This window comes from Gracilinanus agilis, chromosome 2 (assembly GCF_016433145.1).
Source record: "Gracilinanus agilis isolate LMUSP501 chromosome 2, AgileGrace, whole genome shotgun sequence".
Taxonomy (NCBI): domain Eukaryota; kingdom Metazoa; phylum Chordata; class Mammalia; order Didelphimorphia; family Didelphidae; genus Gracilinanus; species Gracilinanus agilis.
Window position 1 is genome coordinate 582,369,238 of NC_058131.1, and position 13,669 is coordinate 582,382,906.

The 13,669-nt window shown below is 36.2% G+C and overlaps 1 protein-coding gene across 2 annotated transcripts in view; it reads left to right on the plus strand.

The window, feature by feature from the left end:
* The window catches only part of APBA2 (amyloid beta precursor protein binding family A member 2), a 140,771-nt gene that overhangs the window by 39,065 nt on the left and 88,037 nt on the right, over window positions 1-13,669 (plus strand). The gene's annotated exons all lie outside the window — the stretch shown is intronic.

Genomic DNA, 13,669 nt, shown 5'->3' on the forward strand with positions numbered 1-13,669 from the left:
CTTTCCTCATGATGATATTCTTTTCCTGGTCATACTTTGGTCTTAGATAATCAGCATGCCCATCTTCATCTCCATATTATGGCATTCATTCTAAGGTTACCATGGATATTTTTCTACTTTCAAGGCTTACCTTTCCTATCATAATCCTAAAGGGGGTCTTCCTCTCAGCTAGCCATCACTAAAAAGGTAATCTGATAATGGCTGGAATTTATAGTTTACACTTAGAAACAATTTTACATGTATTATCTCATTTGATTTTCATAATAGGCCTGTGGAGTATGTGCTATTATTATGCTCATTTTATAGATGAAGAAGCTGAGGCTAGCAGACATTAAGGGACTTGCCTGGGTCATAGTAGTAAGACTCAATCCTTCCATCATGATGCTTTTACCACACTCCTTTCTATGGGTCAGGAAAAGCAATAAATGATTCTTCCTCCTTTTCTATCTCTCTATGTTAGAACCAAAGGAGTAGAAACTAAATAATTCAGGGAATTTGTGTTTACACATTTCAGTTTGCCAAGTCTTTACATCTTTTGCTCCTCCTATGTCCTGGAATTTTAGCAGGGTTATATTTGTTATCTTAGAGCCATTATTTAGTTTAAGACAGAAGATAGAGTTTTCTAGAAGCTGGGTGTCTTGCCTTCAAGCATTAAGGAAAATCATTACCTGGAGATTAAAAAAATTAATAATACCAAACTGGGTGAGTTATGGTTCCTAATTAGTTTCTAAACTGCCTTGAACTGAAATCCTGTGTCGCTGTGTCGCTGAGGGGATTCATGCTTTGGGACCAGAGTTAGATCTCTAAAATTCCTTAAAACTCTTCAAAGGAGTGATCTGAAGGCAAAATAAGTCATCAAACATGAAAGCAAAGCATTTTTTCTCCTTTGATTCTCATAATAACTCTTTGAAGTTGGATTATTTTCATTTTACAGATGAGGATACTGAGTCACATAGAAATTAAATGTTTTTTTCCCCAAAGTCATACAGCCAATTAGATTCAGATCTGGGACTTGATTGAAACTGACTTGAAATATAATATTCTTTTTTCCAATACTCCATACTTAAGTCTCTTAACTAGTTTATATGCTTAGAAACTGGGGGCATCCCTAAATGAGCTTTGAGGCTCTCATACTGCTTCTCTTCTTTTATTCTAAGCCATTCTAAACCATGGCTCTAATAATTTGGGAAAGAAAATGATTTTTATTTTTTGACATGTCTTGAAAGGAGTTAATGAAGGAAGAAATGGGAATATTTGCTTCCAAGTGAAATATTTCTATGCAGAGAAATTGCCTTAGTACTAGTTGGAACTCTTTGAGCTCATACCAGCAAGCTAGTGGCTACTGGGGATTCCTTTTATCAACAGTTAGACTCTATGGTAGAGAGTTAAAATCAGAGACATTGCCCAGTTCATGCTCAGTTAAGGAAGGGGCTGTGGCGTGGATTGGCTTTGGTCCCTTGGGTGGGGGGATAGACAACCTCCAACATAGGCACATGCCCAGAGCTAAGTAGGAAAATAATGAACTACCTTTGCAGACAAAGGGTTCCTTCCCCTTTTCAGACATTTTCCCCAGAATGCTGCAAATCTCCCCCCAACTCGACCTCTCCATCTTTTAAAATTTACCCTGGGATCTTTACAAACTAGACTTTTCACCATTGCTGGGCTGTCTCTAGGGACCCCAGAAGAAAGGAGAGCTGGTACAAGTCAAATTGAGTCTCCCTCAGCATGAGGGAGCACAAATGCATTTTACTGCTTTCAGAGCAAAGGAGAAAGGCATCTGAGACAAAAGGAGAGACATGAAAAGACTCTATTTGAAGTCCAGCCAAGAAATCATACAATTGTATATACAGTATTTTTCTCACAGTTTTCTTTTGTTAGGAGGGGCATTGAAGCAGGGAGAGGGGAGCAGAACGTCTAAATAGTTGCGTCATTTTGAAACAAGCCCACTGGCCTATGTGTAGGAGGAAGACCATGGTTATTGTATGACATTTCAGCAGGACTGGCCTCCATTTAGACACAGCCCTTAATTTTCCCCTGAGATAGTTGTGAAGAATGGGTGCTGTCTGGTCAGAAGGGTGTTCTGGGTAACAATTGCTTTTAGCTAAAAAGTTTCCCAAATGCTTAGGCTTCATCTAGTATTAAATGACATTCTGTCTAACCTTCCTTTCAGCCATCCTTCTTCGTGTACAGTGTCTTTAAAAGCTTTGCTCCTAAAATGATTTTCACAGGATTTTGTGTCCAATGTGCTGTCACATTGACTATTCAAATCTCAAATGTCTCCTTCCTATGATTGTTAAGTCATTTCAGTCTAGTCTGACTCTTTGTAACCCCATTTGGGTTGTGTTATTTTGTTGTTGTTTTTGGCAAAGATACTGAAATCTTTTACCATTTTCTTTTCTAATTCTTTTTACAGATGAGGAAACTGAGACAAACAGGGTCAAATGTCTTGCCCAGGATCACATAGCTACTAAATGTCAGAGGCTAGATTTAAACTCAGGAAGATAACTCTTCCTGACTCCTGGTCCTTGGCACTCTATCTACTGTATCATTACCTACTGCCTAAGAGGTCTTCTATGGACTGGTCTATTAGCTCTTGGCCTTTTAACTTAATGGAAATATATCTGACATATGATATCATCATATCAATCAGTCACTAAGCATTTTTAAAAATGTAAATTAAATTAAATTTTTAAAATTTTATTTGATTAAGAAAAATTTTCCATGGTTACATGATTCATGTTCTTTCTCTCCCCTCCTCCTAGCTCCCTCCCATAGCCAATGCACAATTCCACTGGGTTTTACATGTGTCATTGATCAAGATCCTTTTCCATATTATTGATATTTGAACTAGGGTGATTGTTTAGAGTCTACATCTGCAATCATATCCCCATCGACCCATGTGATCAAGCAGTTATTTTTCTTCTGTATTTCTGCTCCCACAGTTCTTTCTCTAGATGTGAGATAGCGTTCTTTCTCTTAAGTCCTTCAGAATTGTCCTGGATTATTGCACTGCTGCTAGTAGAGAAATCCATTGCATTCTATTTTGCCACAGTGTATCAGTCTCTGTGTATAATGTTCTCCTGGTTCTGCTCCTTTCACTTCGCATCAGTTCCTGAAGGTCATTCCAGTTCACATGGAATTCCTCCAGTTCATTATTCCCATTAGCACAATAGTATTTCATCACCAACATATACAACAATTTGTTCAACCATTCCCCAATTGATGGACACCCCCTCATTTCCCAAATTTTTGCCACCGTAGAGAGCACGGCTATAAACATTTTTGTACAAGTCTTTTTCCTTATTATTTCTTTGGGGTATAAACCCAGCAATGGTGTGGCTGGATCAAAGGGCAGACAGTCTTTTATAGCCCTTTGAGCATAGTTCTAAATTGCCATCCAGAATGATTGGATCAATTCACAACTCCACCAGCAATGCATTAATGCCCCTATTTTGCCATATCCCCTTAACATTTATTACTTTCCTTTGCTGTCATGACTAAGCATTTATTATATGTCTATCTTGTGATAGTTTTGGGGATTCAATGAAAAAATATAATTGTCCTCACTCTCAAGGATCATAAATTTAGAACTAGAAGGGACCATAGAGGCCATTTCTTTCAATCCCTTCATTTTCCAGTGAAGGAAGCAAGCCTAGATGGCAAGTGACTTGCCCAATGCCATAGAGAGGAAGGATCTGAATCTAGGTCATTGGACTCTCAAGCTTTTTCCCCCATTCTACTATATATCATGTGTACAGACTAGCATGAATAGCCATTAGGCTCATCATCAACATACAGATAATATTGTATAGTGTTTGTTATAATATTTAGTTGGTTCAGATACAGAAATTGAACTTTGTCCATAATTCATTGAATTTTCTAAGAGTAGAGATTAACCTGTATTTCTTGAGTAGAGACAAGGAATAGACTTGTGATTTCATTAAATAGGGAAATTCCAAGTGAGGAAACTTATTCTACCAACACACATCATATCTCTATGGTCTTAGAGAGCTGCTGGAGTACTAAGAGATTAAAGAGCTTGCTCATGGTTTCATGCCTCATACTTCATGACTATCTTTGAAATCAGCATCCATCCAGTCAGCCTCCCATGACCAGTAAAGGCCCAAGTAGGTGATAGTGACCCATACTGACAACACAGCTACCTTAGTCTCTAGATGGGATTGTAATGGATTTTGTTGTCTTTTACATTGCCCATTGGATAGGAAATGGGTTCATATTTCCTGAAACTAGAGATCTCCTTTGCTATGTAACCATTCCAGTCATCATTACAACCAGATTTTGTAACACTGGCACTTGAGAATTCCTTTCAGGGATTATTATAGAAGATAGAAGAGTGAAGAGACTAATTTCTTAATGATATTTCCTTTGTGGCTGCCATTATTGACTAACTACCCAGTTCTGGTCAATGTAATTCCCAGCTAACTGGTTCTTCTCAATGCCCCATATTGAACAAAAGTTCACCTTCTGTTTAATTTATCTTCTTAATTCTAGAGTTGTTATAGGCCCATGTGGAAATTCTTTTCCCGGGATACCTCTCTTTTTACTTTTATATATATTTAACTTACTCCCCATCTACCACTGATATCTTTCTTCTCCATCTCCTCTCCAGTGTAGATTCTAGTATGGGATTAATAAAATCTACTTTATTTAATTTGACCTCTTCCTTTCTATATTTTTTTATTCATGTAAGTCTGGCTTCCTTGGAAAGACCAACTATCTTTAGGTACTCTTTCCAGGATTAATTGCTTTTTCTCTTGTATCCCATAACAAATTGGCCCTGTAGGAATTGTAATATTATTTTACTCTCTGTTGCTAGTTCATTTCCATCATTCACTGACCTTATCTTCTTTGAGATTTACTCTAATCATTGACATATTCATGCTCAGATGCTTATTCCTGTCATCTCCTCAGCTCATAAGCATTCACAATTTTTGAACTCAGTTTCTCTTCTATGCTTCTTAATCCTATTCTAGGTTTTCAAAAAAGTTCCTCTGTTCCTCTTGCTGTTCCAATATATCACCTCCATTTCATCCTTGTATTCTTTCTTTTGCAGTCTTTCCCTTGTAACTATACAGTTCGACTATACACAGGCCTCCACCTTTGAATCCCATTGCCCTTTGTCCCCTTATCATCTATTTTCTAATGGTTCTGGACTTCAATTCAATCCCATCTCCATTCCTATTCCTGAGATGCTGAATACAGCTGGTAAAAGTCCTGCAAATGTTAACTGAGTCTACCATATATTTATCTTATCTAATCTCAAAGGGTCATCCTTACATTTTGATGCTTTTTAATATTATTCATCATTTTATTATTATTATTATTATATGTTTACTTACAGTTGCTATACAAAACCTTTTTCTCTCTCCTCAAACCTCTGAACCAACTCTCTGCCAGTCTTCCAAAGGATCCTTTCTCTCTCCCCTCCTATTTTACTGAGAAAATCAAGTTCCTTTATATCATGAACTTCCTTATTTCATTTCCTCTATATCTCAAAATCATTTTCCATCATCAACTTTGCTCATGTCCCTTAATCATGGGCCCTTGTTCAAGGCTATTTCTTTAGTTGGATCATTGAATAAATCTGGGATAATCTCTGGGAGCTTGCCCCTTTATTCATTCCTTCTTTTACTCCTTTTCAACCTTTGTCTCCTTTCCTACTGACTATAAATATGTTCAAATTTTTCTCATTCTTAAGAAATCTTCACTTTGCCTTATCACATTGCCTAAAATGAGTGTCCCATAGAGAACCATAACTATCAATTCAGTGCTTGGGGTAACTACAACAAAGCATATACTTTTTATAATTTGTTATTGTGGATATTCCCTAGGAATCTATTCTTTGTCCTTAGCTCTCTTTATACAAACACTCTTTCTGGCTAATCTCATTCATTCTTATAGTATCAACTGCCATCTCTATGCAAATAGATCCCAATTATTTTTTTCTTTTGCCTGGATTTCTCTTTGAACTAAAGACCTCAGCTGCTGTTGTGTCTCCTTACCTGGACATATCACCATTCCATCAAACTTAACATATAAAAAACACACAGGCATAAGTTGTACCTCTCCTTAAGTCTACCTCTTGACTTTTCTATTTATTTGTGGACTCTCTGGCTAGAGACTGTGAGGTTAATTTTATTCTTCCATCTCTATGCTTTCTCATGTCTATTCAGTAAGCAATTTCTGTAAATACTTACTTCAGTAGCGTCTCTCACATGCTTCCTTTTCTTTTTTTCTTTTTTCTTTTATTTTTTAGAAAAAATTTCCATGGTTACATGATTTATGTTCTTACTTTCCCCTTCACTCCCCCCCACCCCAAAGCCAAAAGTGCATTTCCACTGGTTTGAACATGTGTTATTGATCAAGACCTATTTCTATATTATTGATAGTTGCATTGGTGTGCTCATTTCGAGTCTACATCCCCAATCATGTCCGCCTCAACCCATGTGTTCAAGCAATTGTTTTTCTTATGTGTTTCCTCTCCTGTAGTTCTTCCTCTGAGTGCGGAGTGTTCCATAAATTCCTCAGAATTGTCCCAGATCATTGCATTGCTGCTAGGACAGAAGTCCATTACATATGATTTTACCATAGTATATCAGTCTCTGTGTACAATATTCTTTTGGCTCTGCTCCTTTCACTCTGCATCAATTCCTGGAGGTCATTCCAGTTCACATGGAATTCCTCCAGTTTATTATTCCGTTGAGCACAGTAGTATTCCATTACCAGCAATTTGTTCAGCTATTCCCCAAACGGAGGGCATATCCTTGTTTTCCAGTTTTTTTGCCACCACAAAGAGTGCAGCTATAAATATTTTTGTATAAGTCTTTTTATCTATGATCTCTTTGGGGTGCAAACCCAGCAATGGTATGGCTGGATCAAAGGGCAGGCAGTCTTTTAGCTCTCTTTGGGAATAGTTGCAAATTGCCATCCAGAATGGTTGGATCAGTTCACAAATCCACCAGCAATGCATTAATTTCCCAATTTTGCCACATCCCTTCCAACATTTATTACTCTCCTCTGCTATCATTTTAACCAATCTGCTAGGTGTGAGGTGGGTACCTCAGAATTGTTTTGATTTGCATTTCTCTAATTATTAGAGATTTAGAATACTTTCTTGTGTGCTTATTGATAGTTTTGATTTCTTTATCTGAAAATTGCCTATTCATGTCCCTTGTCCATTTATCCCCAATTGGGGAATGGCTTGATTTTTTATACAATTGGTTTAGTTCCTTGTGTATTTGAGTAATTAGACCTCTGTCAGAGTTTTTTGTTATAAAGATTTTTTTCCCATTTTGTTGTTTCCCTTCTGATTTAGTTTGCATTGTTTTTGTTTGTACAAAACCTTTTTAATTTAATATAATCAAAATTATTTATTTTACATTTTGTAATTTTTTCTCTTGCCTGATTTTAAAATCTTTTCTTTCCCAGAGATCTGATAAGTATACTATTCTGTGTTCACTTAATTTGCTTATAGTTTTCTTCTTATATTCAAGTCATTCACACATTCTAAATTTATCTTGGTGTAGGGTGTGAGATGTTGATCTAAACCTAATCTCTCCCATATTGTTTTCCAATTTTCCCAGCAGTTTTTGTCAAATAGTGGATTTTTGTCCCAAAGTTGGGCTTTTGGGGTTTATCATATACTGTCTTGCTGACATCACTTACCCCAACTTTATTCCACTGATCCTCCCCCTTCTGTCTCGTAGCCAGTACCATATTGTTTTGATGACCACTGCTTTATAGTATAGTTTAATATCTGGTACTGCTAGGCCACCTTCCTTCACTTTTTTTTTCATTATTTCTCTTTATATTCTTGATCTTTTGTTCTTCCAGATGAACTTTTAAAATAATTTTTTCTAATTCAGTAAAAAGGTTTTTTGATAGTTTGATAGGTATGGCACTAAATAAGTAAATTAATTTGGGTAGAATGGTTATTTTTATTATGTTAGCTCATCCTACCCATGAGCAATCAATGTTTTTCCAATTTTTTAGATCTAGTTTTAATAGTTTGGAAAGTGTTTTGTAGTTGTGTTCATATAATTCCTGTGTTTGTTTTGGTAGATAGATTCCCAAGTATTTTATAATGTCTAGGGTGATTTTAAATGGTGTTTCTCTACCTCTTGCTGCTGTGATGTGTTGGAAATATTTAGAAATGCTGATGATTTATGTGCATTTATTTTGTATGCTGCAACTTTGCTAAAGTTGTTGATTATTTCTACAAGCTTTTTAGTTGATTCTCTAGGATTTTTTAAGTAGATCATCATATCATCCTGCAAAGAGTGATAGCTTAGTCTCCTCATTGCCTATTTTAATACCTTCGATTTCTTTTTCTTCCCTTAATTGCTACTGCTAGTGTTTCTAGTACAATATTAAATAATAGAGGTGATAATGGGCATCCTTGTTTCATGCCTGATCTTATTGGGAAGGCTTCTAATCTATCCCCATTGCATATGATGTTTGTTGATGGTTTTAGATATATATTGTTTATTATTTTTAGGAAAGGCCCTTCTATTCCTATACTTTCTAGTGTTTTCAATAGGAATGGGTGTTGTATTTTGTCAAAGGCTTTTTCAGCATCTATTGAGATAATCATGTGGTTTTTGTTTGTTAGCTTTGTTGATATGGTCAATTATGTGAATGGTTTTCCTAATGTCGAACCATCCTTGCATTCCTGCTATAAATCCCACATGATCATAATGGATAACCCTCTTGATCACTTCCTGGAGTCTTTTTGCTAGTATTCTATTTAAGATTTTTGCATCTATGTTCATTAGGGAGATTGGTCTGTAGTTTTCTTTCTCTGTTTTTGATCTCCCTGGCTTTAGAATCAGTACCATATTTGTGTCATAAAAGGAATTTGGTAGGACTCCTTCTTTGCTTATCATATCAAAAAGTTTGTATAGTATTGGGATTAATTGTTCTTTGAATGTTTGATAGAATTCGCTTGTGAATCCATCAGGCCCTGGCAATTTTTTCTTAGGGATTTCTTTGATGGCTTGTTCAATTTCTTTTTCTGATATGGGATTATTTACGTATTCTATTTCTTCTTCTGTTAATCTAGGCAATTTATATTTTTGTAAATATTCATCCATATCACCTAGATTGCTATATTTATTGCCATATAATTGGGCAAAATAGTTTTTAATGATTGCCTTAATTTCTTCTTCATTAGAGGTGAGGTCTCCCTTTTCATCTTTGATACTGTTAATTTGGTTTTCTTCTTTCCTTTTTTTAATTATATTTACCAGTACTTTGTCTATTTTATCTGTTTTTTTCAAAATACCAAGGTTTAGTCTTATTTATTAATTCAATAGTTCTTTTACCTTTGATTTTTAGTATTTCTATTTTAGTTTTCATAAGGGGATTTTTATTTTTATTTTTATTTTTTTAAAATGTTTACCTTCAGTTTTGGAGTCAGTACTATATATTGGCTCCAAGGCAGAAGAGTGGTAAGGGCAGGCAATAGGGGTCAAGAGAATTGTCACACAGCTGGGAAGTGTCTGAGGCTACATTTGAACCTAGTATCTCCCTTCTCTAGGCCTGGCTATCAATCCACTGAGCTACCCAGCTGTTCTACATCTGGGAATTTTTAATTTGTTCATTTTCTAGTTTTTTAAGTTGCATACCCAATTCATTAATCTCTGTCCTCCCTAATTTGCACTCAATGATATAAATTTTCCCCTTAGAACTGCTTTGGCTGCATCCCATAGGTTTTGGTAAGAAGGCTCATCATTGTCATTGTCTTCAATGAAATTATTGTTTTTATGATTTGTTCTTTCACTAACTTATTTTCGAGTATCATATTATTTAATTTCAATTAAATATTTGGTTTGCCTCTCAATGTATTCTTACTAATAACTATTTTTATTGCATTATGATCTGATAAGGTTACCTTTATTATTTCTGTTTTTTTGCATTTGTTTGCCATGTTTCTATGCTCTGGTACAATGATTGCCAAAGTGGGCGCTACTGCCCCATGTTGGGTGCTGCAGCAGTCCCGGGGAAGCGGTGATGCCTGGAGGTGCATTTATATTTCCTATTAATTGCTACTAAATTTTTAAAAATTAATTTCCAGGGGGCTAAGTAATATTTTTTTCTGGAAAGGGGGCGGTAGGCCAAAAAAGTTTGGGAACCACTGCTCTAGTACATGGTCTATCTTTGTGAATGTTCCATGTGGTGCTGAAAAGAAGGTGTATTCCTTTTTGTCACTATTAATTTTTCTACATATATCTATAAACTCTAATTTTTCTTGGATTTCATTCACCTCTCTTGTCTCTTTCTTATTTATTTTTTGGTTTGATTTATCTAGATCTGATGGGGGAAGGTTGAGGTCACCCACTAATATAGTTGGTTTTTTTAAAATTTTTTTTAAACCCTTAACTTTCGGTGTATTGTCTCATAGGTGGAAGAGTGGTAAGGGTGGGCAATGGGGGTCAAGTGACTTGCCCAGGGTCACACAGCTGGGAAGTGGCTGAGGCCGGATTTGAACCTAGGACCTCCTGTCTCTAAGCCTGACTCTCAATCCACTGAGCTACCCAGCTGCCCCCTCTAGTATTGATTTGCTATCTATTTCATCTTCGAGCTCCACTAGCTTCTCCTTTAGAAATTTGGATGCTATACTGTTTGGTGCATACATGTTGAATACTAATATTTCTTCATTGTTTATATGCCTTTTATTAGGATGTAATTACCTTCCCTATCTCTTTTAACCAGATCTATTTTTACTTTGGTTCTGTCAGAGATCATGATGGCAAGCCCTGCCTTTTTTTGCTCTTTTGAAGCCCAATAGATTTTTCTCCATCCTTTCATTTTTACTCTATGTATGTCTGCCTGTCTCATGTGTGTTTCTTGTAGACAACATATGGCAGGATTTTGGTTTCTAATCCACTCTGCCACCATAATCACCATAAGGTAATTAAAAGATTGGGGGTGGGGGGGAAATCTGTTCTTTAAGGGACCCAATAAGTTCAAATGATTTGTATCCCTAGAAGAAAAGAAGATATTGGCAAATAATAAAAATTATTATTACCAACAGAGTAACTAGAAGAAGTTTACATAGAGGGAATAGTGACAAACTGTATTGGATGAAATGTGTGTATGCACGTATATATGTATGTATGTATGTATAAAAATATACAAAACTAGAGGGGGAAAATGAAGGTAATATTAAGAAAAATGGGAAAACAAACAAAATGGAGTAAATTTATATTCCATAAAGAAGTGCGTGAGATGAATAAGGAAAAATAACAATACACTGGAAGGGTAAAGAGGTTGGAAAGAGGAAATATTTAATATTTAAGTGCATTGAAATCAACTTAAAGAGGGAAGAACAATCAGATCCATTATGGGCAGAGAACTGATTTTAGCCCTATAGAGAAGTAGAAGGGTAACGAAAGGACTGGTGGGGAGGTAAGTAACACTAGGAAGGGAGAGGGTGGGGGGGGTAGCTTAAAAAGATCCTAAAGAAAAAGAAGAAGGGAATAAGAAGGGAGAGGGGAGAAAGGGAAATACAATGAGGGAGGGGATTAGAGGAACTGATTAAAAACTGGTATAGAACGTAATAGTGAAAGAAGAAAGGAGAGGACTATGAGAGAGAATCAAAATGTCTGGGAATACAGAGTTGATAATTCTAATGCTGAATGTGAATGGGATGAACTTACTTCTTTTCTTTTTATTCCCAATATAAATGCTCTTGAAGAGGCTCTCATTAAAACTTTCTTGGACTATTGGATTTCTTAAAACTTCCTATCTTCATTTTGTACCCTTTCCATTCTGTCTTTCAGACTACTGACAAAAACAATCATGCATATATCTGATCCTGTCTTTTCTCTGCTGAAAATAAACTTCAGTAGTTCCTTCTTGCTGACTAATTAAAGTTCCAAGTTCCTTGTCCTGCCATTCAAAGCCTAAAACATCTCTCCAGTCATAAGTTCCCTTCTCAAAGTATAGAGGGTGTAAGGAAATAGACACAAGAGTTCTGAAAGAGCTGGGGATGTATGATTGCTGAATTGCTGTCATGAAAAGATCTTGGCAAACAGGACTAGAAAAGGGCAAATGTCCCTGTTTTTACACAGGGTTTTTAGTGAATATCTAAAAAAGAACCAGCATGAGTTTGACAATAACATGTAACGTAGTAAGCCTATTTCCCCCTTTTTTGAAAGGGTTACTGAACTCGTGAAGAGGAGAGGTATGATGTAGATTTAGTTTAATGAATTTAATTTAATGAATGTTAAGCTTAGATAAAAGATAACTTTCAAGAAACCTTTTTTTGTAGTGCCTGTACACATGTCCCCACCCCTTTATAAGAAACTTCTCTTCTAGTAGGGGAAAATATGGATAGGTAGGTGGTGGAACACTGGATAGGGCAATGGGCTTGGCATCTGAAAGACTCCTCCTTATGAGTTCAAATCTAGCTTTAGACACTAGTTGTGTGACCCTGAACAAGTCACTTAACCCTGTCTGTCTCAGTTTCTTTACCTGTAAAAGGAGCTGGAGAAGGAAACTGCAAACCACTCCAGTATCTTTCAGATGGAGTCATGAGGAGTTGAACATGACTAAAAAACTTCACAACAAAACAAGATGCGCCAGGAATCAGGTTACATGATGAGGATACAAAGACGAAAGCAAGCTAATCCCTTACATTCTCTTGTGGGATATAACATGCACAGAAATAAGTTAATATGACCTGTATACAAAATAGAAAATGATTTGAGGAGGGAGAGGCACTAACAAGTAGCAGAATCTCAAAGCAGCTGATTATTGAGCCAGGACTTGAAGGAAGCTAGGAGGAGGAAGGAGGAAATGAGAATGGGGACTATTCTAGAAAAGGAGGCAGGAGAGAGAAAATGTCATAATATTAGGTGTATACAACCATAAATAAGCACTTTGGTTAGGATGCAGAGGCCATGGGGTTAGTTTTGTATAATCACGCTGAAAAGGCAGACTCATGAAGCCAATTTTGAAAGGCCTTAAATAGCAAAGAGAGCAGTTTGTATTTTTAAATGGAGGACTTATGGAATAAAATGTCACTTTTTGAGTAGGGAAGTGCCATGGCCAAAACTATGCTTTAAGAATATCAATTTGGCAGTTATACAAAGGTTGAATTGGAGCAGGGAGGGGCTTAGGCAGGAAAACCAACTAAGTAATTGTAATAGTTCCAGTAAGAGCTGATGAGGACATGAATTAGAATGTTAGCCATGTGCATAAGGACCTTTGCAAAAGACTTAGTGGAGGGAGCAGGCAAGGGAGGGAGACAGAGCAGATAATTTTAGGTTTGTCATGTAGAATAGGGATTACTTGTTTTGCTTGGTTATAGAAAAACTAGGGGCAATAAGTAATAGTTGTAAAGTGGTATATTACATTCTGTTGTGGAAATATTCCTAAAAATTAGAGCTTTGCTAGAGGTAGATTTGTAGTTAGGAGAGACATTTTTCAGAATCTTGTCTTCTCTACTTAATAGTTCTGTGGCTGAGCAAATCATTGATTTCTGTGAGCCTCAGTTTATTTTTCCATAAAATGGGACTAAGGTATAGTCCCTACCTAATGGGGCAGTTGTCAGAATTAAATGAGATATGTAAAGTGCCAACCCAATAGTGTTGTATAATTGTTGGCTCTTATTATGGAATGATTTGCCTTTTAAAATAAGGAT